Source organism: Trachypithecus francoisi, unplaced genomic scaffold, assembly GCF_009764315.1.
Source record: "Trachypithecus francoisi isolate TF-2019V2 unplaced genomic scaffold, Tfra_2.0 Lachesis_group7, whole genome shotgun sequence".
Taxonomy (NCBI): domain Eukaryota; kingdom Metazoa; phylum Chordata; class Mammalia; order Primates; family Cercopithecidae; genus Trachypithecus; species Trachypithecus francoisi.
Window position 1 is genome coordinate 89,842,409 of NW_022681472.1, and position 27,570 is coordinate 89,869,978.

The window sequence follows — 27,570 nt, forward strand, 5'->3', positions numbered from 1 at the left end:
GAGGAAGGAAAGGAGAAGGGAGTGGAAGTCATGCAGCCGGTGGGGGGGCAGAACCAAGAGCCTCACCTGCTGGAAGAGCCTTGAGTGTGGAGACAGGACAGGTTAAAGGCAGGGCAGGCACACTGAGAGCTGCGGCGGCTCCTCCAAGAGCCCCTCACAGACCAGTACTTGGCCAGGAATGGAAGCTCCTGCCCCCCCGGCAGGAGGCCCATCGCAGAGGTCTGGAGACAGCGGGTGGGGGCACTTAGAAAGCCTGCCCTGTCTGATGCAGCAGCTGCCTCTCAGGTCCAGTCAATGGAGGCCCAAATATTGAATTTGTAGTTGGAATCCCCTGATTTGTAAGCACTGGCCATCAAATAGATTTTTCTGGGAAAGAAAATAAAGAAAAGAAAAAAACCTCTGCAGTCTCTGCAGACCAAACAAAGCAAATCTGCAGGTTAGGTCTGGCCTGCGGGTTGCCAATTTGCAATTTCTGATAAACGGCTTTCCACTTGGGTGACTAGGGGAAAGCTGTTAACTTACAGGGGAAAAGCCAAGGAAACTGGTCTAAAAAAAAAAACAGAGACACACAGACCACGAGACAGAGAAAGAGAGGGACATTGAGAGGGACAGAGGAGAGGACCCAGCACCCTCTGCCCATCCACCCAGCTCCCTAACACTCCATACCAGTGCCTGGCTTGGGTAGATGGAAGACAATTAGTGTGATTTTGCTAGTTTAGAGATTTTCTCTGAGTTTTTCAGATCTTCCACAGCAGGAATTACACATGTAACCCAAAAAAATAAATAAATTTTAAAAAACACTTATATGGGTGTTAGAAATAAAGGGATAGCAACTGACAAAACAGTAAGATCTCCCTCTTAGAGGAAGAAGATTTACTGATCACCAGACCGCTTTGGCCTCAGACACGTCGACTTGTCTTGGTCAGGACCAAACACTCATTCAAGACCGAGATCAAGGCCAGGGCTGCCCATACCACAGGGACATGCCAGCTCTGGACACAGCTGCTGGGTTCCTGGTATTTCTCTTTGACGTTGATTAGATGTTTGACTATGCAGGGTAGGGATACGTCTTACACTTCTCCTTTCCTTTATGTAATAAAGATATGTTCATTGATAAAATGACCCAAAAAATAAAAGAAGACAGGAAACTAGTTTAACCAGCAGCAAGATAGATTTAGATTACGTGGGGAAAAGGCATTCTTGGCATAAAAGTTTCATTCATTGCAACGAGAAACTTAGTGAGTGTGGCAAGTGTGGGCAGCCTAGCCTCAAAGTGCCAGATTCCAGAGCTGCAAATGTGTGGGCTGGGTGTAAGCAGTGCCCAGGTGAGCAGATGGTCTGCCGGGGTTAGAGGAGGCCAGGCAGGAAAAGGCACAGGAGCTCCCAGAGCTGGTGTTCTAGGAGTTTCCACGTGTCAGCCATGGGAAGGAGAGGAAGACATCAAGACTTCATGGCACAACGTGGCACCCCCACCCTCCCCTGCCCCAGCCACCAGCTGCAGGGAGGTGTTTACGCTGCCTCCTGTTGGTCACACACACATTCCTATTAGCGACCACACTGGAACCTCCCTGCTGCCCTGGGAGTACATGGTGTCATCCCCATCACCACCACCACCATCATCATCCCCTTTTTACAGAGGAGAAACCTGGGGCTCAGATGAATTAGTGAGTTGCCAAAGGAGCCCCCAGCCAGATAAATCAAAAAGCCAGAACTTAACCAAGACCCTCCAAGTCGACCACCACATCTGCCCACACCCCGGTGCCTAGCCCTGCCACAGGGAATCGCTTGTTATTTCCTGTAATGCTCACAGAGAGCAATACTGCGAGGAATGCAAGTCTTGGTCTCCCCAGCCCACAGCCAGCGTCATGGTTAGAAGGGCATTTCAAATTATTAATTACAACTAAGAAAAGGAGCTACATGGAGAAGGGGACTTTGCTGTTTGTTATAATTTACCACAGCAATTCATTTTGGGGAGCAATAGCTGGAAAATAACAGTATGCCAGATGTAAGTGATACCAACCCACCCAGACCTCATACTTAATGAGCATGCCCACTGCACAGGTTGGCAGCAGGTCCAGAACCAGGGAACAGTGGACCACCAGGTAAGAGGCAGACAGGCGTTTAGCAAAACAACACTGGGAGTTACCGTCAGGCAGAAAGTACAGACCTTCATCGATGGGAGGGTGACATACACGTGCTAACACCACCCTCCGGTGGCCCATCAGGGCACTACATCTGAATGGCCATGATTTTAAAAAATATGGCTAGTGTTTACTGATTGCCTAACTCTTGGTTGGTGCCTTCCCCGTCACCCCACTTAACCTTCACATTAACCCAGTAAGTGAGGGGCTGCTGTTCCCACCTTAAGATGAGTTAGCTGGGCCAGGTAGGGGATTACAAGGTGATACAGCAGGTGGACACACAGCAGGGCTGCAACCCAAACACACATCCTTGGCCCACGACCAGACTCCACTGTCCTTCCTAGGTGGAGTCGCTGCTGCTGCTGGTCCCCAGAGGGGGTGCAGCTGCCCTAACAGCTCAGATGCCCTGGCCAGCCCCAGCAGGTAACTCAGACCAACTCTGACCACAGGCTGGCCGCCACCCGGCCAATTCTCAACCTGAGTAAGTTATTTTCAACTCTTATGGGGCTTTCCCGTGTATGCCCACATTTCTATGTGACAGAAATGACATGGAGAGGAATAAACCTAACCCAGGGTCCAGGTGGCATGCTTCCACTGACATGGCCACAAGGAAGGCACAACCACCCTGCCCTGAGTCCGGGTTATCCTGAGTTGGGGGCTAGGACCAGAGACTTCTGGGGTGCAGGGAAGTTCTGCTTCCAGATGTGATACTGGTTACTCACTGGTTATGCAGTGAGTTCAATTTGAGAACATTCACTAAGCTGTTTATCCTACACATACTTCTCTGCATGTATGTAACACAGTAATCTAAGAAAATGTGAACAGCAAATTTTAAAGGAAAAGAGATAGGGAAAAAAACGATATTCTGATTCACAAGTGAACCTCTCATTTAAAACAATACAGATCGGGACACTACTCTGGCCCTCGTAGCTGTGTGACCCTGCGCACACATACTTAGCCTCTCTGAGCTTCAGTTTCCGTCTGCAGAGGGCTGTAGAGAGGACTGCAGGACATCACGAACACGACGTGCCTAACTTAGTACCTGGCTCCTCGGAGGCACCATCGTACACGAAGCAGTATGAGGAGTACCCGCCTGGTCCAGAGCCCAGGCCTCCGAGCTCCTTTGTGGCTCTCATACTTCCAGTGGATGGATTCTGCATACGTCTCTGAATTTCTTTATCCCTCAGTGTCTCTTCTGAAAGAGGAGTAGCCCAAATTAAAAGTGGCCTTGGAGTGTTTGAAAGTGGAGCCTAGTCTTCAGGCCTTATGCAGAGGTTAATGTGCAGAGAGACAAAGACAGCATCTTGAACCAAAGCAAGGGTGTGAGGCAGACTCACCAGCACCCACCTCCCCTTCATCCTGCAGGGACGCAGTATGAACCAACCCTCCTGCCTCCTGCTGCTCCCCTGCCCGTAAATCATCCCCAAGGTGCCTCCCTCCCAGCTCTGAGGCTCAGTGGATTGAAGTTCCAATAAATGCACACCCCTAATTTGTGAAATGATTATCATGAGTCTCATAAAATGCCGATGAACATGCCAAATCCCATAGCTCACACAGTTAACGTGTTTATTAAACGCAAGAGAGAAATCCCGTGGGTGTTTCTTTGCTGAAGCTGGATTAACAAAATAAAATGAGAAATACTCAGCATCAGCTATAATTAAGGCTGGGCCACAGTTGCATTATAATTTTATGCATACACATCTCTTCCATGCTGAAACTTGGCATAAATTCTTTTAAGTTATTTTTAAGCACTCTCAAAATGAGAGCCCCTGGGCAATGGAATATATTCACATTTAACACAATAATCATAGCCTTAAAATGTGGCCCTCAGGAAAGCAACACAAATCATTTTACATAAACAGGAACAGCCCCCCACCCTGAGAGCAGATGTGTGGGAAGGACTGAGGGTATAGGAACACCCCCTGCCCCACTGCAGACCCTGGACAGCACAGCTCCCCACTGACAAACTAACGAGATGGCCCTGAGGAGCCTCCTACCCACAGCTCTCATGCGATGCCTCTACGTAACCAAGTCTCTGTGGTCATTTCCACATCAGAAGTAAAAGGAGCAAAATTCTCTCCCATTTTCTAGTGTATTGGGGAGAAATAGCAATGCCCATCACCACCGCACGTCCAGGTTGCCAGCTGTTGGTCTGTGTTGCTTTAGCGTATTCTGGTTCCTCTGCGGGGTCGGTCTACTTCTCATCTTGCTTCTGAAGTAAAGGGCCGCCTGAAAGCCAGCTTCAGCACTGAGCTTGGGTCAGAAGCCCTGGGTTCAAACACCATGGCAAACCCCATGGCATCACCACTTCCGTGTGACTGGAGCCACCTTTCCCTTCCTGAATCTGTATGAACTCAGCTCAAAAATGGAGATAACCACAGCTGCCCGGGTAAGAATGATGGGTGGTGGGGGGATCTTGTGGTGGGGGTCTTAGGTAGGGGAATACTGGGAAAAGGCTTTGTAGGCTGCTAAGAACAGTGTCGATGCTGAAGAGAACAGAGAAATTTTTAAATCCAGAAACGTTCAGCTGGATAGCTAAAGCTACCTACTGGGTCCCTAGTTGCTTCTGCTGTCCTCTAACACACATCTATACAAATACACATACACACATGTAAACATACACATACGCACATGCACCCACAAAACACGCATGCGTACATACACAAATGCACATACAGCACACATGCACACACAAACAGACACACACTTTCTTTAGGGAAACCAAGGACACAGGCAATTCAGAAGCTTTTTGAGAGACAATATAAACAACACAGCACCAATAATGACAGCAGGTAGAAATAAGGGATCCAAATTCCAAGAACTGAGAAGAGAACGAGCCATGAGGAAGGGGAGAAGAAGGTGGGGGAGACAATGGGAAGAAAAGGAGCCAGGACTTGGGTTTCCAGAGTTTGAGCCACAGCAGGTGCTTGGAGGAGCTGTCAGAAGCCCTGGGAGGGAGCAGAAAATTGTCACCCAGTTCCAGCTCTGGAAACACAACACTCGTTCAGGGTCCCACATGCCACCTTCGACCTCCACCCTCTCCCTCAGGGGCCTCAAATTCTACCCGCATTTTCTATCCCATTGCATCCTCAACCCATCAAGAGAAGGAAGAGACCAAATAAGAGCTTGCTGCAGTCTCAGGGAACCGAGAGCTGCAGTAGGTGGGATTCAACCCGTTTGTTCATTAGACATGTCCAGCCATGGTTTCCGCACTCTGCTTCCTGGGGTTTTCAAGATGCAGGGAGTTTATTCCAGTGAAGCACCAAACACAGTGCCTGGCACACAGCAGATGAAGGTGCTGCCTGCACTTTTCCCTGTTTCTGCAGTTTACTAACATCACACTGAGGTAGAAGGCAGGCAGGATTCAACTCCGGACCAGACTGAAGACTGGTCAATACTGGGAAGAGGGGTCCAAAGCACCTCTCACTGCCCATCACCATAATACACACCCACCATCACCATAACAGTTTACCATTGCAATGACAACACCCAAAAGTTACTGCCCCTTGTCATGACAACACCGGAAGTTACCACCCACTTTCTGGCTATTTCTGAATAACCTGTCCCTTAATTAGCACACTATTGAAAGTGGGTATAAATATGGCTGCAAAGCACTGCTACTCTTGGAACTCTGCCTGCGGGGTAGCCCTGCTCCACAGGAGCGGTAACACTGTCACTGCCTCAATAAAGCTGTTTTCTACTACCACTGGCAGCTCACTCTTGAATTCCCTTCTGAACGAAGCCAAGAACCTGCCCCGCATCAACACCATGGTGGGTGAGAATTCCTTCCAGATAAAACCCAAGTCCTTGGAAATGCTGACTCTCCTAAGCCTCCTTCCCCTAATTCAGGGATGTTTTAATTCAACAAAGATGTGATTCGCGTATTACGATAGAGAGCAGAGGGAGCCATGAAAGAGAAAAACGAGTAGAATTTCCAGCGGTCAAGGTAGTCAATCTACCAGGTGAAACAGGCTTGAAAACAATATATAAGGCCGAATTCAGTCAACAGCTACTTTGTTCTTAAAAGGTGCTAGGCACTGCTCCTGGAGATGGCCTCCCTGCCAGGGACACTTCCTAGAGTGGAGGACACAGACAGATGGGTGACTCTGCGCAAGGACACCCACTCCAGCCCAGGTCTGTGAAAGGATGGGGCAAGAGGTTGGATGCTTTGTCCAGGCCAGTGCTGTCCAACAGATACACAGCATGGCCACTGATGTCATTTAAAATGTTCTGGTAGCCATATTAAAATAAAAAGAATCAAGAAAAAAATAATTGTAATGATGTTTTCTGTAATCTAGTATATCCAAAATAGAATCATTTAACTTATAATCCATTTTCAAAGATCAATGAGAAATTTTAAATTTTTGTACTAAGTCTTCAATAGCCAATGTGTTATTTTTCACCTACAGCACATCAAAGTTCGGACTAGGCACGAATCCAGTATTCACATTATTTCCAGAATACCTGGAAACTTTTTCCCTGCAGACAAGAGAAATGCAGTACACAGGTTCTACTCCCTGATCTCCAGCAGGGTAGGAGAAGGCTTCCAACACTCCCAAACTTTTTGGGATTCACTGAGTTAGGAAAATCGAGACTAAGAATTAGCAGATTTAGAACCTGCAGACCAGAGTCTCTGTCTGCACTGTTACAGGAGAGGCAGATGACGGACGAACATTTTCATTTATTATTGTCACAGGTTTAAAAGCTGACTGTGTGCTCAGGGATCCTGAGGTCCTCCTTATCAAGGAGATAAAATAACAGGCTGGGCAGGAACTGGAGGCAGATGTGGAAAACATGCAAATTCAATTCCAAATGTTCACTTTATGAAAGTCTGAGATTGGCCTCAGTTATATCAGTCTCAGTTATATAAAATGTTCTGATTTTCAAAATTAAATCCTGAAGAAAGAACTTCCCCTTAGTATTTACATGTGTCTAGGGTCTTTTCAAATTCCAGAATAGAGCTTTAAATTTGAGGAAGGAGAGCCACTGGGAAAAGAAGAATTTTCCAAACCATCCCCTCAACTCATCCCCAGCCTACCAAAATGATCTGGCCCATTTTTCCTGGTAACCAAAATATAAAATAAATATTTAATGCATTATCCAAATATCTGGGCTGTTCAGTTTTTATTAGGAGAAAAAAGAGCAGAATTCTTTTCATTTATGTGCATTGGCCTCCTAATTCAACACTAAATGAATGCCTGACATCTGTCACTCACCATGCTAGGTGCAATTGGAAATGAGGAAGACACAGACCCTCCCCTTAAGGAACATAAATAAGCAATTCCATTTTGTTTATGAGAATATTTTTACATGACTGTGGTGTTACTTATAATCGAGTTTTGTAGACTCTTGCTGTTGGAAAGGACAGAGTGTCCAAGTCCAGCTTCCCAGCCGGTGTCTAAACAAGGTCTGAAAACCCTACCTGATCTTCCCCTTGATGCAGGGGCATCACTGTGGGCAGCTGCCACCTGTGTTTACACCACTGGGAGCCTCAGAAAGGCTGCCCCCCTTCTCCCTCACCACACTAGGCTAGTACAGCCCCAGGGTGTCCCTGGCAAGGCCAGTCTCTCCCATAGCCAAGTGCCGTAAGCATCTGACCAAGCTATCCAGTGGCCCTGGGTCTTCCCTCCTGCAGGCGTGGCATCCTGGCCCTTCAGCTCCAGGCTCAGGTGGGGCCTGCACTGTGGTGGTGGCCAGGAGGCCAGTCTCCGCTGCAGCGGGCGCCTCCACAGACACGGTATCTCCCAAGCCACCTGTAGCAGGACCATTCACACACATGTCCCCTAGGGGGCGATAAAAGACAAAAGAGGACTCTGGCCACAGGGCAGCTTGTTTTGGCCTGCAGGCTTGCAATTTTGCAAGGTGAGTAGGACAGGTAAGCAAGCACCTGCTCACTGGTTTTCAGACTTTTTATTAATTCAGGAACCTCATTCTTCAAGTCTCAGCTCCATCCTAGCTTTCTCAGAGAGACTTTTCGTAAATCCCCTTCAATATTAATAAGGTCTCTGGTACTCCCTCCTGCTTACTTGCCTTGCAGTATGACCACAATTTGTAATCACGTATTTAATGCTGTGCTGGTTTAACCTGTCTCCCTCAATAGATTGTAAGCTCCAAAATCAACAATATCATTTAATTCAAAATATAGTAAAGTGCTTTAAAAGATCCATGTTAAAGCTACAAAAGATATTTATCCACACTTCGTTTATCATGAAAACCAGAACATTTCCAGAGTGTTCACTTAAGAATCCCTGAGAATAATCTGAACTAACTGAACTAACTGAACCCTCCCAGGTTCAAGCGATTCTCCTGCCTGTCTCCCAAGTAGCTGGGATTACAGGCACCTGCCACCACAGCTGGCTAATTTTGTATTTTAGTAGAGACAGGGTTTCTCCATGTTGGTCATGGCTGGTCTCGAACTCCCGATCTCAGGTGATCCGCCCACCTCAGTCTCCCGTAGTGCTGAGATTACAGACATGAGCCACCACACCAGCCCGAACTAAATCATTCTTAACTCTCATTTTCTAGAAAATGAAGATGGTGTGCCAAGAAATAAAGATCAGGCTCAGGGTAGGAAAGCCCCTAGTCCAATCCCCAGCAGAGGAGAAAACACAATTTCTCTGACCCTCTGACTCCTCATCTATAAAATGGGAATAAATGAAAATCAGAATGGTGGTTTGAAGGAAGAGAAACCAGAATCAAGACAAAGCACTGGAAGAAAGATGCTCGCTGAAGGGTTTCAGAATCCAGGTGTCAGCAGGTGTGCCCCATCCCTACCTCAATGGGGTAAGTCCCTTCAGGGCCACAGCCACCCAGGACTTCTACTCCTTCCTGGAAATTTATACCCTCAGCCCTCTGCCATTCCCTGTTCATGCCCCACAAACGAAAAGAAGCGAAACTCAGTCCTTTCACTGAAATACGCTCGCCTCCAAAATTCACCTAGTCAGAGGACGAAAGTAAATGAAATAAACAAGTATGGGAGGAAATCCTAAAACAAAATACAAACAAACAAATGAACAAAACCATACTTTAAATGAATAACCATAATTGCACTGAAATAGGAGACGATCAACCCAAGTAACTTTGGAAGCTGCTGTTTACACCAGATGCCTCAGGCTAAAGAGAAGAAGAGCTCTAATTAAATACTGAACTCTAGGTAGCAGGCTTCTTTTTCACAAAGACATGGTTTCCTGGTTCTGAAACTATTTTTGGTATAGTCCAGGACTGAGCAAATAAGTAACTATACTATGGATACCGAGATCCAGATTTTTCTTTGTCAGAGAAGGGAGTTATCGATATGCAAAGGGGAGAGGACAGAATACACTGTGTTGTTGAATTGCAACTGGAAAAATCCATGTGAACTCAATGATTTTTAAGAGGGAAATAGAGATTGTGTAGGTGTGTACTGAGTTTAGATATATGTATGTCTCATATATGTACATACATCCCTCTGTTTCCTAGCTGTGTTTCTGAGAGGGCACAGAGGCAATGACACCCAGCTCACCTAGTTTCCAGATCTCCGTTTCTAAATGCCACTCTCCACTAAAAGAAACCAGGTCTCCTTGTAGAAACAGCTGATTCCACAGCTGGAACAGGGAAAGCACAAAATGAGCCCAGAATATCTTGTACCAGAAAGCAAGGAAGTCCTCACAAAAGCAGGGGCATGCTGAAGGAACACAAAGGCCCACTTGAACACAACTGGCCAAACATGGGGCCATCTGAGCATCACATTAAACAATGAGAAAAGATTACAGACCACTGACTAAAATAAGCATTCCCGAGTCTATGCAAATATAAATCAAGGAAAAGAGAACATTCTTGCTTACACAGACAACTAGTAAAAAAAAAAAAAATGGTAACAATGTGAGGTACAGCTATGTGAATTAGCTGATTGTGATAATCATTTCACAGTGTATGCCTGCATCAAAGTGTCACATTGTATACCTTACACACATACAATTTTTGTTAATTATACCTCAATAAAACGGGGGAGAGGGGTGTGGGGAGAAGACAACTAGTAAGTGCGGAAGAAATGACAGAATTAGACACCCATCATGTAGCAGCCATCCTGATGCTAACCAATTCTGGCAAGAATCATCAATCGGTGCTGAAACTACTGAATGAAGAAAGCCCTTGGAGTGAGGAGTAGCAGGATAAACACACGGTCTCAAAGAGCTCACCACAAGGCATTTCATTACAAAAGGGAAATACAGTAACTTTACAGTGAAGCAACCGGATCTCCTCAAATATGTAGCATCACCAGAAATGGGAAAAATCATGATCACATGCCTCCTGCTATGGTGTGCTGAGAACGCAGCATTATTTCTGCGTAATTCCTGTCCAGAAATGCAGAATTTTTTTTTTTTTTTTTTTTTTTTTTGAGACGGAGTCTCGCTCTGTCGCCCAGGCTGGAGTGCAGTGGCCAGATCTCAGCTCACTGCAAGCTCCGCCTCCCGGGTTTACGCCATTCTCTCGCCTCAGCCTCCCGAGTAGCTGGGACTACAGGCGCCCGTCATCTCACCCGGCTAATTTTTTGTTTTGTTTTTTTTTTTTTAGTAGAGACGGGGTTTCACCGTGTTAGCCAGGATGGTCTCGATCTCCTGACCTCGTGATCCGCCCGTCTCGGCCTCCCAAAGTGCTGGGATTACAGGCTTGAGCCACCGCGCCCGGCCCAGAAATGAAGAATTTAAATCCGCTCACGAGGAAGCATTACACAAAGCCAAAGGGAGGTAGAGTCTACAAAATAACTGGCCCATACTCCACAAAAATATCAATGTCGTGGAATACAAGGCCAGAGGCGGCGCTCCAGATTCAGAGAGTGAAGAGACATGACCCTGGAATGCGTTCGCGGCTGGGGTGTCCTTCCGCCATAAAGGGTGTCGCTGGGACAATTAGTGGAATCTCAAGAGGAGCGCTGTGCTGATGCTGTTTCTCATTTAGATCACCGAAACGTGGTTCTGTGGGAGAACGTCCTTGTGTTTAGGAAGTAAACACCGAAGATACTTAGGAATAGGCAATGGGGCATCAGCTCTGCAACTTCATCCCAAATGGTTGAAAGAGAAGACAAAGCAATGTAGTAAAATACTAACATTCAGGAGACTGAGTGAAGGGCATATGAAAAGTTTTTGTACTACTCTCTCCATTTTTCCGTAAGTATAAATTATGTCATAATAACAGGTTAAATTAGAACAAACCCTACATCCAACATGCCTTTAGTATTTGAGCGTCTCAAGGAGAGGTCAACACAGAACAGGCTCCATTTAGACATCCTCCTGGTTCATTCGCCTCTCCTTCCCATCACTGGGTCTTCCCTGCCTCTCTCAAGGCTCCAGAAACTCCAGATCCATACGCTTTTACTTGTAGAAACTTCAGCTCTAGTGTGCTCCCCTCCCCACCGGAATCCTCAAATCAAGTTGGCTCAAAGAATAAAAGGTGTCCGTGTAACCAAAGCCTTTCTCCCTAGAAGACATTCGGAATATTAAATAGAAAAAGCAATCAAATCTATTACCGTAGTTATCGCTATAACTCCAGTTCCCTAAACCTTGCCTCATTATATATCTAAGGTCTTCATTTTTAAAGTTGGAAAATTAGTTCTCAAAAGACTAACTGAAAAAAAGCACGAAAATGAAGTCACCTGGGAAAGGGAGGATTCTCATGCCAACAGCAGGACGGTCGTGCTGCAAACTGACGGGCCTCAGGGCTTCAGGGGAGGCAGCCAGGCAGGGAGAACCCAGGAGAAGGCAGCGTCCGGAGGAGGACGAACCAACCATGGCCCAGGCAGCAGCGGGGGAGCTCGCTCCAGACCCAGAGCAAGGGGGTTGCGTCCACATCCTCCTGCGGAGGCACTCCGACCAAGAAGGCCCTCGCGGACGCTCTGAGAAGTGAGAAGCCTCGGCTCTGCTTCCAGTAGGGCCCCTGGCCACCCTCTTGAGCAAATCCCACACCTCTTTCCCTCTCCATCTTTGTCTCTGAAAGGCAAGAGCCACTCCACAGCTGCCAGGCCCAGGCCCTCCATCCGTAACTAATGATGCGCCGCCCCCAGGCCCAGCCATCTCCAACCAAGGAGGCGCGACCCTCCAGGCCCGGTCATCTTAACCAAGGTGGCGCCAGCCCCCAGGCCTGGGCCATCTCTAACAAAGGCAGCACCAGCCCCCGAGGCCCTGCCTGCCTCTCTAACCACGAAGGTATCACCGCCCCCCAGGCCCAGGAGTATCTCTAACCAGGGAGGTACTGCCCCCAGGCCCTGCCCGCATCTCTAACCAAGGTGGCACCACTCCCCCAGGTCTGGGCCATCGCTAACAAAGGCGGCACCACCCCCCACTCAGGCCCAGGCAGCATCTCTAACCAAAGAGGCGCTGCCCCCAGGCCCTGCCCGCATCTCTAACCAAGATGGCGCCACCCCCTAGGCCTTGGCCATCTCTGACAAATGTGGCATCAACCCCCAGGCCCTGTGTGCATCTCTAATCAAGGAGGCGCTGCCCCCAGGCCCTGCCCGCATCTCTAACCAAGGAGGAGCCCATCCGCAGGCCCAAGTCCCATCTCTAACCAAGGAGGTGCCACCCCCCAGAAGCCCAAGTCTCTAACCAAGGAGGCGCCACCCCCAGACTCTGCCTGCATCTCTAACCAAAGAGGCACCACCCTTAGACCCTGGCCCCATCTCTAACCAAGGAGGTACCACCCCCAGGCCCTGGCCCCATCTCTAACCAAGGAGGTGCCACCCCCAGGCCCTGGCTCCATCTCTAACCAAGAAGGTGCCACCCCCAGGCCCGGGCCCCATCTCTAACCAAGGAGGCCTCCCAGGCCCAGGCCGCATCTCTAGCCAACCAAGGCAACCCCTGAGTCCTGGGCCACCCTACAGAGCAGCACGGCATTCCTGCCAGGAATTGCTATAGGCGACCAGGAGTGGAGAACAGCCCAAACACCTCTCAAGCCATCGAAGAATCAACAGGAAAGTTCAGAGTGGAAACTCGCATCGGGAGAATTACCTCGTAAACCGCCACCAAGAGAGTAGAAGGGATGCTGGGCGCCCCCGCCGCTTCCCACGGAGCATGCAGAGGTGAAGACACTGCCTGTCCATCTACACCCTTCCTTCCCAGACTCCCGCACTCTCCTAGGAAGTCCCACCACCCTAGTTATCCCCGGCAGGCGCCACCCACCCGCACTTCTCTCCAATACGCGGCTACAGCCCTGCCCAGGTGGGACGGGGGCCGCCTGCCGCCACGGAAGGCTCTGATTGGCCCACAATGAGCACATGACACCATCCACAGGCCAACCAGCACTCTGAGGGGGTGTGGCCTGAGGCTGGTAGCCGTCCCCACCCAGCAGGGGGCCCTCCTAGGTCTTGGGGACCCGCTCCAGTCTCAGGAGGCTGCAGGTGAGAAGCGCTCGGCGTCTAGAAAAACTTGGACTGTACATATCTCTCTCAGGCATATTAAAGGTTTCTGAGCTGCCCTGTCAGGAAACTCATCCAACAATTTTTTTTTTTTTTTTTTTTTTTGGAGACGAGTGTCGCTCTGTCGCCCAGGCTGGAGTGCAGTGACTCGATCTCGGTTCACTACAACCTCCGCCCGCCAGGTTCAAGCGATTCGCCCACCTCAGCCTCCAGAGTAGCTGGGATTACAGTTGCCCGCCGCCACACCTGGCTAATTTTTTTGGTTTGCTTTGGTTTGGTTTTGTTTCGAGACGGAGTCTGGCTCCATTGGTCTCGCTCCGTCACTCAGGCTAGAGTGCCGCGGCACGATCTCGGCTTACTGCAACCTCCGCCTCCCTGGCTCAAGCAATTCTTCACCTCAGCCTCCAGTACCTGGGATTACAGGCACCCGCCACCACGCCCAGCTAATTTTTGTATGTTTAGTAGAGACGGGGGTTTCACTATCTTGGCCAGGCTGGTACTGAACTCCTCACGTTGTGATCCACCCATCACAGTTGTCCAAAGTGTTGGGATTACAGGCGCGAGCCACAGCGCCCAGCCTTTTTTTGTATTTTTAGTAGAGAAGGGGTTTCACCGGCCGGGCGCGGTGGCTCACGCCTGTAATCTCAGCACTTTGGGAGGCCGAGGTGGGCAGATCACGAGGCCAGGAGATCCAGACCATCCTGGCTAACACGATGAAACCCCGTCTCTACTAAAAATACAAAAAAAGGCTGAGGCAGGAGAATGGCGTGAACCCAAGAGGCGGAGCTTGCAGTGAGCCGAGATAACGCCACTGCACTCCAGCCTGGGCGACAGGGCGCGACTCCATCTCAAAAAACTGAAAACTTAAAAAAAAGGAAGGGGTTTCACCATGTTGGCCAGGCTGATCTCAAATTCCTGGCCCCAAGTGATCCGCCTGTCTCGGCCTCCAAAAGTGCTGGGATTACAGGCGTGAGCCACCACACTCAGCCAGTACAACAATATTTAACACACCCAGTGCTGAGCAACAGACTCCTATGTCACCTAGTCCCTCCTACCTGCTCAGACTGCGCACAGAGAAAACTCCAAAAGCCCTGGGATAAGGGAGCCACCAGGGCTGGTCAGGAACGCGCAGAAGGATGACCTGACCAAGGCTGGGCGCAGTGGCTCACACCAGTAATCCTACACTTTGGGAGGCCGAGGTGGGTGGATTACCTGAGGTCAGGAGTTTGAGACCAGCCTGGCCAACACGGCAAAACCCTGTCTCTATTAAACATACAAAAAAAAAAAAAAATAGCCAGGCGTGGTGGCAGATGCCTGGAGTCCCAGCTACTCCAGAGGCTGAGGCAGGAGAATCGCTTGAACCCAGGAGGTGGAGCCCAGTGAGCTGAGATCACACCACTTCACTCCAGTCTGGGTGAAGGAGCAAGACTCCATCTCAAAAATAAATAAATAAATAAATAAATAAGAATGCCCCAAATAATAGCAGGAGAAGGAGGCAAGGGAAGGTAGAAGAGATAAGAGAGTGTGCCCAGGAGAGGCAGCAGGAGAACCTGACAGCGCAGGACAGCCAACCATTTGGACACTCCAGTAGACTTGCTAAGGAATTCTGAACTAAAATAATAAGAGCAATAATAAAGAATGCCCTGATCAAACCTATGTTCCTTGCATCCAAGAATTCCAAACACCATGCCCCACCCAAATCGCTCATGCCCTGAGCCCCTCTTCCCTGGGACATTCTGGTGGAAGCGTCAGAAAGTCAGGAGAACCGTCAAAGCCACTGTGTCCCAAAGAGGAACTCTCCTCCCACTCAACAGAACCAGCCTCCTGGACACCCCCAGGGATCCAGGGCACAGCACCCTCCTGGCCACCCAGCCACCCTCTCACCTTTGACTCCTCCCCTGGAAGGGCACCAAGAAACAGTCACCAAATCCCATCAATGTTCCTGTCTACCTACTGTCTAGCCATCAGTTCCCATCACCAAAACTCGCTTCCCAATTCAAGCCCTTCTGTGGGCATTTCTTACATAGTCTTCCTATTAGAGAGCAAAGACCAAAAAAAATTAAAAAGGAAAAGTACAGAATGTTTTTCTTGATTACTCTGTCTTCTAAAAATGTACAGCAGGAGAAAGAGAAGAATAGGAGAGATCGACATTAAAAAGGCAGAATCAAAGCCTGGTGTTCCAGGGCACCTCATATTTCTGCAACTGTATCTCCATATTCCCCCATTTCCCTAAAGTCTGGTGATCTTAATCATTGCCCCTCACCCGCTCCCTGCACTGCATAGGGAACTGAGGCTAGAGCCAGGGTCCACACCTGAGAGCAGGTCAAATCCACCACAAGGGCAAACCGCAAACTCTGGCAGGAAAGGGTTAATAACCCCCACGTATGAAATGCTTTTGTCAATCTCTAAGGAATAGTAAGATCCAAAGAGGGAAAGCAACAGAGACATGAAAACAATGACAAGAGAGGAAATAAAAGGAGCTAACCCATGGCCTGCAGGTGTAAAGACCTGTAGTTTGGGACCACACTGACCTGGGTGAGTCTGGCTGCACTCCTAGTGAGGAGTGGACTCTGTGCCATGACTCCAACCTGCTGAGCCCGTTTCCTAATCTGTATAATGGCAATAACAGCATCTGCCTCCCTGGGTCATTAAATTAAATGAGGTAGGGTGGGAAGTGCTGATGGTCCAGGTGCTCAAGAAATATGATGCAGTCCACTCAGTAGCCTGAGAAGAGCACAGTTTGGTTTGGGACTGAACAGCCCAAAGCTCAAATCCTAGCTGGACCACCTACCAGCATGAGACCAAACCTCTCTGCCCCTCTATTTCTTTGTCTATAAATCAAAGATAATATCCCAACATCAGAGAACTGCAGTTACGCTGGCAGAGTACAATGGTTGGAGAGCACGTCACACAGCACTGGGACACGGTGGAAGCTGGGAATGCAGATAACCTCTCTGGTGGTTAAGAACGTGAGTGCGGAGCGTCATGCTGTCGGGATGGACAAGGCACCAGGGCAGGAGCCTCGGCTCAGGCAGAAGGCTGGCACGCACCCGTGGGGAGCTAAGTGGCATGCAAGCAGTGGGGCTAAGGACAGCTCCAAGTCCTGTGCATCGTCAGGCAGTGATGCTCCCCAACAGACTTTGAAAAGCCGCAAGCTGCCTCTGATGGAGTCTTAGGCATTGAGTTCAACATGGCCTTGCTCAGCAAGAACTCTCAAGATCACCTCAAAAACACTTCCTGAGCAGCAGCCAGTTCAGTGTGTACCTCACCTGACTTGGTTCTTCAGAGAATAAAATCCTCAGATGAAGACATGTTTAGCCACAATTTTGTAGAAATGGAAACTGAGGCTCAAAGAAGTCACAAGAACGATCACATTGCAGGTCTAAAATGCAAAGCTAGGTCCTCCAGGACTCCAAAGCCAGTGCTGTTTCCCAGAGCCTACATTTCTGGGGTGGGGGATCGATCCCACAGACACCCAACTCAGCAAGAAGAAAGGCCAAGGAGAGGAGAGAAAGGCAGCCTAGATGGACAGCGAGTTGACCCTGCTGATGGAGGTAGAGACTCAGGACGTGGGCAGGGCCTTGTGAGCCAGAGGCTACTGGACAGCTCGGCCAGAGTGCTGGCAGCTCCAGCAGGAGAGCCGGCCGGCTGAGCACACTCCCCTCCCTCCACCCCAGTGCTCGGCAGCTCGGACCTGACCCCTGTACAAAGAATGCTCAAGGACCTGGAGGTTCACTGTCGGACTCTGGGCTGCAACTGCCACACCTCAGAGGAGCTCTGGCCAGTCCTGGGGGAGGCAGAGGCTGCATACCTTGTCGGGCTTGCTATGCTTTCCTGCCTTGCCCCCTGCTGTGCCCCCTTGGCCTGGTCAATCTGCTCAAACATCATCTTGTGGCTTTCCTGAGCCCCTCGCCCAGCCCAGGCAGAACTGACTGACAGTGACCACGTCACTGATCCTCCTGCTGTACCTTGTACAAGCTTCTAGCACTGTCCAAGGGACCCTTGTACAAGTGAATAAGTTTAAATCGAGAGACAGGGTTATGTCGCCATCGCCACAGTCAAGACTCAGACCAGTCCTAGGCGCCCACCAAGCTCCCGGCGCCTCTTCAGTCAGTGCCCTCACCCCCCACCCCCATGTAAATGTGTGTTTATGGTAAATACACATAAAATTTACCATCTTAACTATTTTTAGGTATACGGTTCAGTGACATTAGATACATTCACACTGGTGTGCAACCATCTCGACCGTCCATCACCAGAACTTTTTCATCTTACAAAACCAAAACTCTGTGTCCATTAAACACTAACTCCAGACGCCTCCTCCCCCAGCTCCTGGTAACCACCATCCTACATTCTGTCTCTTTGAATTTAACTACTCTAGGAACCTCATGTAAGGGTAATCATTTGGTAATTGTCTTTTTGTGACTATCTTATTTCGCTGTGCACAATGGCCTCAAGGTTCATCATGTGGTAGCCTATGTCAGGTTTCCATCCTTTTTAAGGCTGAATAATGCTCTATTCTATGTATACACTACATTTTGCTTAGCCTTTCATCCCTTAGTTTCCACATTTTAGCTATTACGAATAACGCTGTTATGAACATGGGTATACAGATATCTCTTTGAGACTCTGCTTTCAATTTTCGAAAATATATTCCAAGAAGTGAAATTGCTGAATCACATGGTAATTCTATCTTTCATTTCTTGAGAAATTTCCATACTGTTTTCCACAGCAGCTGCACTGTTCTATGTTCCAACAAACAGTGAACAAAGGTTCTAATTTCTCCCATCCTCAAAGTATGTTGTCTTTTGTGTCTGGCTTCTTTAACACGCCCTTGAGATTGGTTCAGGTTGCTGCCCGCATCACTTTTTCATCCTTTTTCATTGCCAAGTAGTATTCCTTTGTATGGATATATCACAATTTGTTTATCTTTGCACCATCTGTTGAGCATTTGGGCTAGTTCCAGTCTGGGGCTTGCTAGGCTTTCAATGTTCCCTCCAAAAACGCATGTTGAAACTTAACCCCCAATGTGGCAGTGTTGAGAGGTGGGGCCTTTAAGAGGTGATTGGACCATGATGGCTCTGCTCTCATGAATGAACTAAAGAGTTAATGGATTAATGGGTTATCATGAGAATAGAACCGGCGGCTTTACAAGAAGAGGAACAGAGTCCTGATCATAGTACATTAGCAAACTCAGCCCCTTGCCATTGATACCCTGTGCCACCTTGGGACTCTTCAAAGAGTACCCACCCAGCAAGAAGGCCCTCACCAGATGCAGCCCCTTGACCTTGGCCTTCTCAGCCTCCAGAACTATAAGAAATAAATTCCTTTCCTTATACATTACCCAACTTCAAGTATTCTGTTATAAGCAACAGAAATCAGACTAAGACAGGGTTATTAGAAATAAAGCTGCTATGAACATGTGTATACCTGTCTTCAGACAGACATAGGTTTCATTTTTCTTGGAATAGGATTGCTACCTTTTATGCTAAGTTGATATGGTCTGGCTGTATTTCCACCCAAATTTCATCTTAAATTGTAGCTCCCATAATTCCCACATGTTGTGGGAGGAATCCAGTGGGAGATAATTGAATCATGGAGGCTGTTTCCCCCATACTGTTCTCGTGGTAGTGAATAAGTCTCACGAGACCTGATGGTTCAGGTCTTGGAACCATCTCTCTTCCACGTGGTTCTCATTCTCTCTTGCCTGCCCCCAAGTAAAACGTGCCTTTCGCCTTCTGCCTTGATTATAAGGCCCCCACAGCCATGTGGAACTGTGAGTCCGCTAAACCTCTTTCTCTTGATAAATTACCCAGTCTCGGGTATGTCTTTATCAGCAGCATGAAAGCAGACTAATACATAAGTGTACCCTCAGCATTGTAAGAAGGTAGCAAACTATTTTCCAAAGTAGCTGTACCATTTTGCATTCCTACCAATGATGTATCAAAGTTCCAGCTGCTTCACGTCCTTATCAGCACTTGGGATTCTTTTCAATTTTCACCATTCCAGTGGGTAGGTAGTAGTGTCTCGTTGTGATTATAATTTGCATTTCCCTAGGAACTAATGATGTTGATCATCTTTTCATATGTTTATTGACCATTTTTATACATTATTCTGTTAAAGAATCTTTCAAACCTTTTGCTCATTTTAATTAGTTTTGTCTGCCTTACAGACTGTGAGTTCCTTCAGAAAAGGTCTCAAGGCCCCCTTGATGCCTAACTCCTGGGAGAACCATTCCCATAGACGATATGTGAGTAGTGCTGTGGAGCCACCTACCAGCTGGTGCCTCAGCCACTGCACGCAGCCCAGATAGGGCCTCACACACAGCAGGCACTTCAGAGATATTTATGACCACATCAGCAAGCACAGACGGCCAGCAGCACAGGGAGAGATTGAGTGGGGCTGGACAGCCACAGGGACCAGCCTGAGCTGCTGTATCCTCACTTGCAAAGCAGAGATAATAAGCCCACCTTGCAGAGCTTTTGTGAAGAATAAACTAAAGAATGGGTGTGAAGCACCCAACTGAGCAGGTCTACAGAAATGACAGTTATTATGACCAGGCCCTATCTTATTCCCCTGCAACTGCATGATGAGGGATTGGATCCAAATGTTCAGGGAAAGAAGGTGAAGACTGACAGAGGGAGAATGGAAGGGGAAGAGAGGAGAGGGAAAGAAGGAAAAGACGGATGGTGGAAAACAGTAAAGTCCCCTGCCATATGCCAAGTATGTTCCCAATCCTCCTGTATGAAAACTCTACGAGCATGCTACCTAGTAGGTCTGTGGGGACCATTTTCATATAATATATAATATAGGAGGCAATGGTGGCTCAAGATACTTGCCAAGGTCCCAGGGCTGTTAGCCAGCAGGACCAGGACTTCCACCCAGTTCTGCTTCCCCTGCATTACCTAAGCCTGGTTCCCTGTGGGGCTCTCTCCCCGAGGAAGGGTCTTCCCAAGGTGCTTCCTGGAACCTGGCTAGCCCTGAACAAGTCCCTTGCACCAACTCAGAAACAAAAACAGGCAGAATTCAAAAGATGCTTCTCTACCACCACAAGAGGAAACTGAAGATTATAGACCCAGGGCTGCACATAGGAAGCCTGCAGAGTTTTCACGTCCCTGAGCCTGTTATATTTACCATTCCCCTTTCCCTAGAAACAAACACAGATGGGATGCCTGCAGGTCCCTAAGGTAAAAGCTAATCCCTCACCAGTCCCAGGGGCTTTCTCTCTGAACTATTTCTCTAAATCTGTCCCTCCTCATCCCTACAGCTGGGATTGCACTAGGACAGCACCTAAAGAAACTCTCCTGCCTGCATTTTTGTCCCTCCAAAAAGTGTTCTCTTGCTTATTATTTATACTTCAAAAATCACTATAAAGCTGTAGTAATCAAAGTAGTGTGGTACTGATAAAGAATAAACAAATAAAGCAGTGGAACAGACCAGAAAGTTCAGGAGTGAACTGACACATAATTTTCAAGAAAAGAGTCAAAGTAATTCAATGGAGGAAGAAAAGGTTCTTCTAACAAACAAGGCTAGAAAAACTGGGCATCCACATGCAGGAAAAAAAACATTCTCCATCCCTACTTCATACCATACACAAACTTATTAGAGATGGATAATAGACCTAATAAAAGCAAGAAATATAAACCTTAAAAAAAAAAAAAACTTAGGAGACTGTCTTTGTGACCTTAAAGTAGGAAAACATTTCTTAAGAGAAGATACAAAAAGCACCTCCTATAAATGTAAAAATAATGGCAAATAAAACTCCAATAAAATTACAAACTTCCGTTCATCAAAAGATAAAAGACAAATAAGTGAGCAGAAATTGGGAGAAAATGTTCACAACATACACACGCAAACACACACACACATATATATACAACAAAAGACAAACATCCAGAATATATAAAGAACTCTTACATTCCAGCAACAAGAAGACAATAAATCCTATTTATGTATTTGCTTGCCTATTTGTTTATTTTTAGAGAAACTGTTTCACTGAGGCCCAGGCTAGAGCGCAGTGGCATGTTCACAGCTCACTGAAGCCTTGAACTCCTGGGCTCAAACGATCCTCCCACCTCAGCCTCCTGATAAGCTGGGACCAAAGGCATCCACCACCATGCCCAGCTTTTTTTGTGTGTAGAGGTGGGGTCTCACTATGTTGCCAAGGATGTTCTTGAACTCCTGGCCTCAAGCAATCCTCCCACCTCAGACTTCCAAAATGCTGAGATTGAAGGCATGAGCCACCACACCCAGTCCCCAATTTATTAAAATAGGCCAAAGACTTGAATAGACATTTCTCTAAAGATGACACAAATGGCCAATAAGCACAAGAAAAAATGTTCAACATCATTGGTCATCAGGCAAATGAAAATTAAGGGGGATGCCACTGCATATCCTCCAGAGAAGGCAAAATGAAAGACTAACAATACCAAATGCTGGTGAGGACAGAGAGCAAGCAGAGTTCTCTGACATTGCTGATGGGAACGTAAAATGACGCAAACGACTCTGGAAAGCTATTTGGAAGTTTCTTAAAAAGTTAAACATCACTATACCCAGAAATTCCACTCCTATGTACTTATTCACCCAAAAGAAATGAAAATAAATATTCACAAAAAGGCTTGTACAGGAACATTCACTGCAGCTTTATTCCCCATAATGAAAAACTGGAAATAGACTGTGGCTGTATCCACGCAACAGAAAGAAACAAACTACTGAGTCTCAGAAGTTCTGTGCTGAATAAAGGAAACCAGACACAAGAGAATTACATGATGTTCTACAGAAGAAGAAATTCATCTATGGTGACATCAAGACTAGTGATTGTGGCCAGGCACGGTGGCTCACGCCTGTAATCCCCAGCGCTTTGGGAGACCGAGGTGGGCAAATCACTTGAGGTCAGAAGTTCGAGACCAGCCTAGCCAACATGGTGAAACCCCGTCTCTACTAAAAATACAGAAATTACCCAGGTGTAGTGGTATCTCCCTGTAATCCCAGCTACTCGGGAGGCTGAGACAGGAGAATTGCTGGAACCCAGGAGGCGGAGGTTGCAGTGAGCCGAGATCACGCCATTGCCCTCCACCCTGGGCAACAAGAGCAAGACTCCATCTCAGAAACAAACAAACAAAAAGACTAGTGGTTGCTTGGGGTGAGGAGCAGGGATGGGACAGTAAGGCACAAGAGAAAACTTTCTGGGCTGATGAAAAAGTTCTGAATATTGTTAGGAGTGTGAGTTATGTGAGTGGTCAAACTCTACACTTAAGGTCTATGTATTTCAGTATATAGTACACACATACAAAAAAAAACCTGTCTCTTGGCAGCTGCCAGAGATCTTTCTTTCTGAAAGGCCAATCCGCCAGCCTTGTTATCTTTCTGTCCCTCAAAGTTTCCAAAATAAAGTCCTAACAGCTTCCCACTACTCAAAGGCCCTTCATCACAGACCTCCAGCACCCCATGCCCCTCCCCAAGCTCAGTACTCACCTGGTCACAAAGGGTGGGCCACACCTGTGTCACTGCACCAGCTGTCCCTTCTTTCTACAGGGCACCTCTGCTCACCCCACAAGACCCAGCTCAACACATCTCCTCCTTCAGGAAGCCTTCCCACAATCCCTCGGGCTGGGGTAGATGCACCCACTGTGAAGCCCTCAATACTCAAGGCTTACTTCCATCACAGCACCTAGCCCCGTTCCTAAAGGAATCCGTTTTCCACTGCCAGGACTGCATGAAGTCCTCAAGAGGGAAGAACATGTCATATTGGACTTTGCATCCCTAGCAAACAGCACAAAGTTTGGCATAAACATCTAGGTAAACTGATGACCAGCTTGATAGTAAAATAATAATAATATAATAATAATAATAAGCAATAATAATAACCCTAAGGGGAAGAGAAATGGTAGCAACTCCTGAAGAAGAAGCCCACCAGCAGGGAACCAAGGAGAATATCTAACACTAAGAAGGAAGCCAGTTAGGGCCCTACAAGGAGCCTTGGGGCTGAATTAAAATGCCCTCCAGAGATACCAGGACACCCCAAGCTCTCCTGGTCCTTGGCTCCAGGTCCCATGGCTGAGCTGGTCCTCTTTTCCCCCACTGCCCACTATGGGATGCTGCCCCTTTCCTATTCGGACAACCTGCAGTTTCCACTGGCATCCTTTGAGGCCAGGTCCCTACCCCACCCATCCTGCCTTGATCTGACTGTGTTGAACACAAAGGCACCCGATTCCAGAGTTCCACCTTTTGCAGCTCCATGTATTACTTGATTTAAAAGAACTCAAAAGATTTTAAACCAGTATATTGAAAGGGATGACTGAACCATGTTCACTGTAGTGCCATTCACGATAGCCAAGTATGGAATCGGCCTCAGTGGCCAACAACACGTGAATGATTTTTTTAATGTGGGACATATACACAGTGGAATATTATTCAGCTGTAAAAAAGAAATGTTGTCATTTGTGACAACGTCGATGAAACTGGAGAACACTGTGCCACGTAAAATAAGCCAGCACAGAAGGACAAACACTGCACGTTTTCTCTTACATGTGAACTCTAAAACAGTGGAGCTCAAAGAAGCAGAGAGTAGAATAGTGGGTACTAGAGCCTGAGGGTGCAGGAGAAAACGATGATCAAAGGGTACAAAGCCTCAATTAGACAAGAGGAATAGTTTTTTTCTTTGAGACATCTTGCACAGCATGGTGAATACAGTAATAATGTACATTTTGAATTCGCTAAGAGTACATTTTAAATGTTTACTTACCACAAAATGATAACTATTTGAGGTGATGGATATGTTAATTCACTTGATTTAATTATTCCACATAATACTCATAAGTCATAACATCACATTATACCCCATAAACAAATATAATTTGTCAAGTTAGCTTTTTTAATTTAAAAAAAGAAAATGTCACCCAATTTTAAGTCCCTGTTTTTCTATTAATATGCCAAACATTATCTTTATAAGCAAACTCAATTATCTATATATTTTGTGTTCCTTGAAAAAAAAGGAGGCAACGTTAAATCTGTAAGATGTTTAAAATGTCTATTTTGCTTTGCTCTGCTTTTCTCTCTCTCTCTCTCTTTTTTTTTTTTGAGACGGAGTCTGGCTCTGTGGCACAGGCTGGAGTGCAGTGGCCGGATCTCAGCTCACTGCAAGCTCCGCCTCCCGGGTTCACGCCATTCTCCTGCCTCAGCCTCCTGAGTAGCTGGGACTACAGGCACCCGCCACCTCGCCCGGCTAGATTTTTTGTATTTTTTTAGTAGAGACGGGGTTTCACCGTGTTAGCCAGGATGGTCTCAATCTCCTGACCTCGTGATCCGCCCGTCTCGGCCTCCCAAAGTGCTGGGATTACAGGCTTGAGCCACCGCGCCCGGCCTCTCTCTCTTTTAAAAAAATTACTCAGCCAGGCACAGTGGCTCACATCTGTAATCCCGACACTTTGGGAGGCTGAGACAGGCGGATCACCTGAGGTCAGGAGTCAGAAACCAGCCTGACCAACATGGTGAAACCCCATATCTACTAAAAATACAAAATCAGCTGGGCATGGTGGCGCATGCCTGTAATCCCAGCTACTTGAGAGGCTGAGGCAGGAGAATCGCTTGAGCCTGGAAAGCAGAGGTTGCAGTGAGCCAAGATCACACCATTGCGCTCCAACCCGGGCAAAGAGCGAAACTCCGTGTCAATAACTTAATTTTATTTATGTTAAAAAATGACTTATTAAAAAAAAATTACTCAGCCTGGCACAGTGACTCAAGCCTATAATCTTAGCACTTTGGGAGGCCGAGGTGGGTGGATCTCTTGGGCTGAGTTCAATACCAGCCTGGTCAACCTGATGACACCCCATCTCTACAAAAAGATACAAAAATTAGCCAGGTGTTGTGGTGCACCCCTGTAGTCCCAGCTATTCGGGAGGCTGATGTGGCAGGATGACCTGAGTCTGGGAGGCTCTGCCTTTCCATTCACAAATGCTTTCAAGAAGCGAGTGGATGACAATGTACTGAGCTGTACACTGGGAAGTCTGGTTCTGGGAAGGGAAGAGACAAATCCCATTTCCTGAATGCCATCAGCAACCACCTGTGGCAGGATTGTGTCTCCTTTGCCAATGAAGGGACTGGGGTGCGAAGGGCTCTGTGACTTCCCTTAGGTCAGGAATCTGGTGAGAAGCAGATCTCTGGGCCCAGAGCACGGGCTCTTTCCACCCTCCTAAATGTTCCAGCCCTTAAAGTTGATGCCTGTCCTTGAGAAACTGCAAGAACAGTGAAAGTTTAACCGGGTAAACAGCTGAGAAGAGAGGGAAAACTTAACTCTAGACTAAATCTCTTCTACATAATCAACCCATCTTGGTGCAGAACTTTTCAGAGGCTGTATGCTTGAAACTATCTATAAAAGGAAATGCAATTAAGGAGACTTTTTAATATATCTGATTCCTGACTGCCCTCGCTCTAGGCAAGAGCTTAATTCTACTTAACGATAGCTATCTTTGAAAAGTTATGTAAATTGCAAGGTATGGGGAGACAAGAAACAGGAACCCTTTCACCGGAGGCAAAGGAGAAGCCCACTGAGAAGGGAGCACTGTGGAAACAGGGCTCCAATTCACACAATGACCATCTCAGCTCATTTGCCACCTACAGCTGTGCTCTGTAGACCACATGCAACTCCACCTCGTTATCATTCATGGTATTCCCTTTCCTAAATTAACCAAAACAGGAAACTCTTTTCAGAAATTAGCTGACCATGAGTTGACAGTAACACGTTTTAAAATATGATCTTTTCTCATTTGGTACAGTTGGAAATTGAAGGCAACTTCAACATACGTCCAGGGTTCTTCTTTAAAACTCTTGGGTAAATTCCAGAAGTGGAGAAATGGACAACTCATTCTCTCTACACAAGCAACAACGTGGGAGGAGGAAGGTACCAATCGAGAAGATAGTTCACGTTTATCAAAATGGAGTCACTCATGTGAAACTCTTAAACAAAATGGAGGCAGAGGATATGAAGGAAGGGTCCTCGTGCAAGTATTGCCTATGACAGGAACTACGTCAGGAATTCCTTACAGCCTGTTGCTTGCACAAGACACTTGCCCGGTGCACCTGTCTCCAATGGACTAATGCCAACTCCTGCAATAAGCCTCTAAAACCAATGGTCTTTGTTTCAAAACCGCTTAGGTGGACTTCCCTTCTTCGGTCTTTAAAAGTTTCCACTTGCCCCAACTTCTTTGGATGTGCCTATGATCCAGCATAGCGCACGTATCTAAATTGCAATCCCCTGTTATTCCCAAATAAACCACTGTTTCAGGATCCCATATCCAAAATGCTTGGGACCCGAAGTTACAGAATTCCAGATGTTTTTGGATTTTGGAATATTTGCATATATATAGTGAGATAACCTGAGGATGGGACCCAAGTCTAAATATGAAATGTATTTATGTTTGATGAACACCTTATACACACAGTCTGAAGGTAATTTTACAATATTTTTAATTTTGATTATGAAACAAAGTTAGTGTACAATGAACCATCAGAAAGCAAACGTGTCACCATTTCAGCCACGCATATGGGCAACATGTGGTTGTCTGGCATCGCCACCATTCCTGACTCTCAATTTCTATGCTACCAATAAGATGATCACTTTCTTACATTTATTTACACAGAAGTCCTTACCAGTAAAAAATATGACACACCATTAATACAGTGAAAAACAAGGTGTTCAAGGTACCTAAGCAGCACAGCACCATCACCAGAACACATCTGTCAGCTGCTAAACAACAGAATGATAAACAATGGCTGGCTTTAAGTCTGCTGTTCAGCCTGCATTTCTTTCTGAATGTTAACAGCATCGTCTTTACAGTTGTGTAACTGTTTGTTGTTTTGTTTTGTTTTGTTGAGAAAAAGAGAGATGGGGTTTTCACTACACTGCCCAGGCTGGTCTTGAACTCCTGGACTCAATCGACCCTCCCGACTCAAACTCCTAGAGTGCTGGGATTACAGGCGTGAGCTACTGCGCCCAGTTATGCAACTGCATTTCTACTGAGAACCTTCACGAGGTCAGATAGA

At 47.1% G+C, this 27,570-nt stretch overlaps 1 protein-coding gene across 3 annotated transcripts in view; it reads right to left on the reverse strand.

The window, feature by feature from the left end:
- ZFAT (zinc finger and AT-hook domain containing) overlaps positions 1-27,570 on the reverse strand; it is a 236,298-nt gene that overhangs the window by 206,850 nt on the left and 1,878 nt on the right. The window lies entirely within an intron of this gene.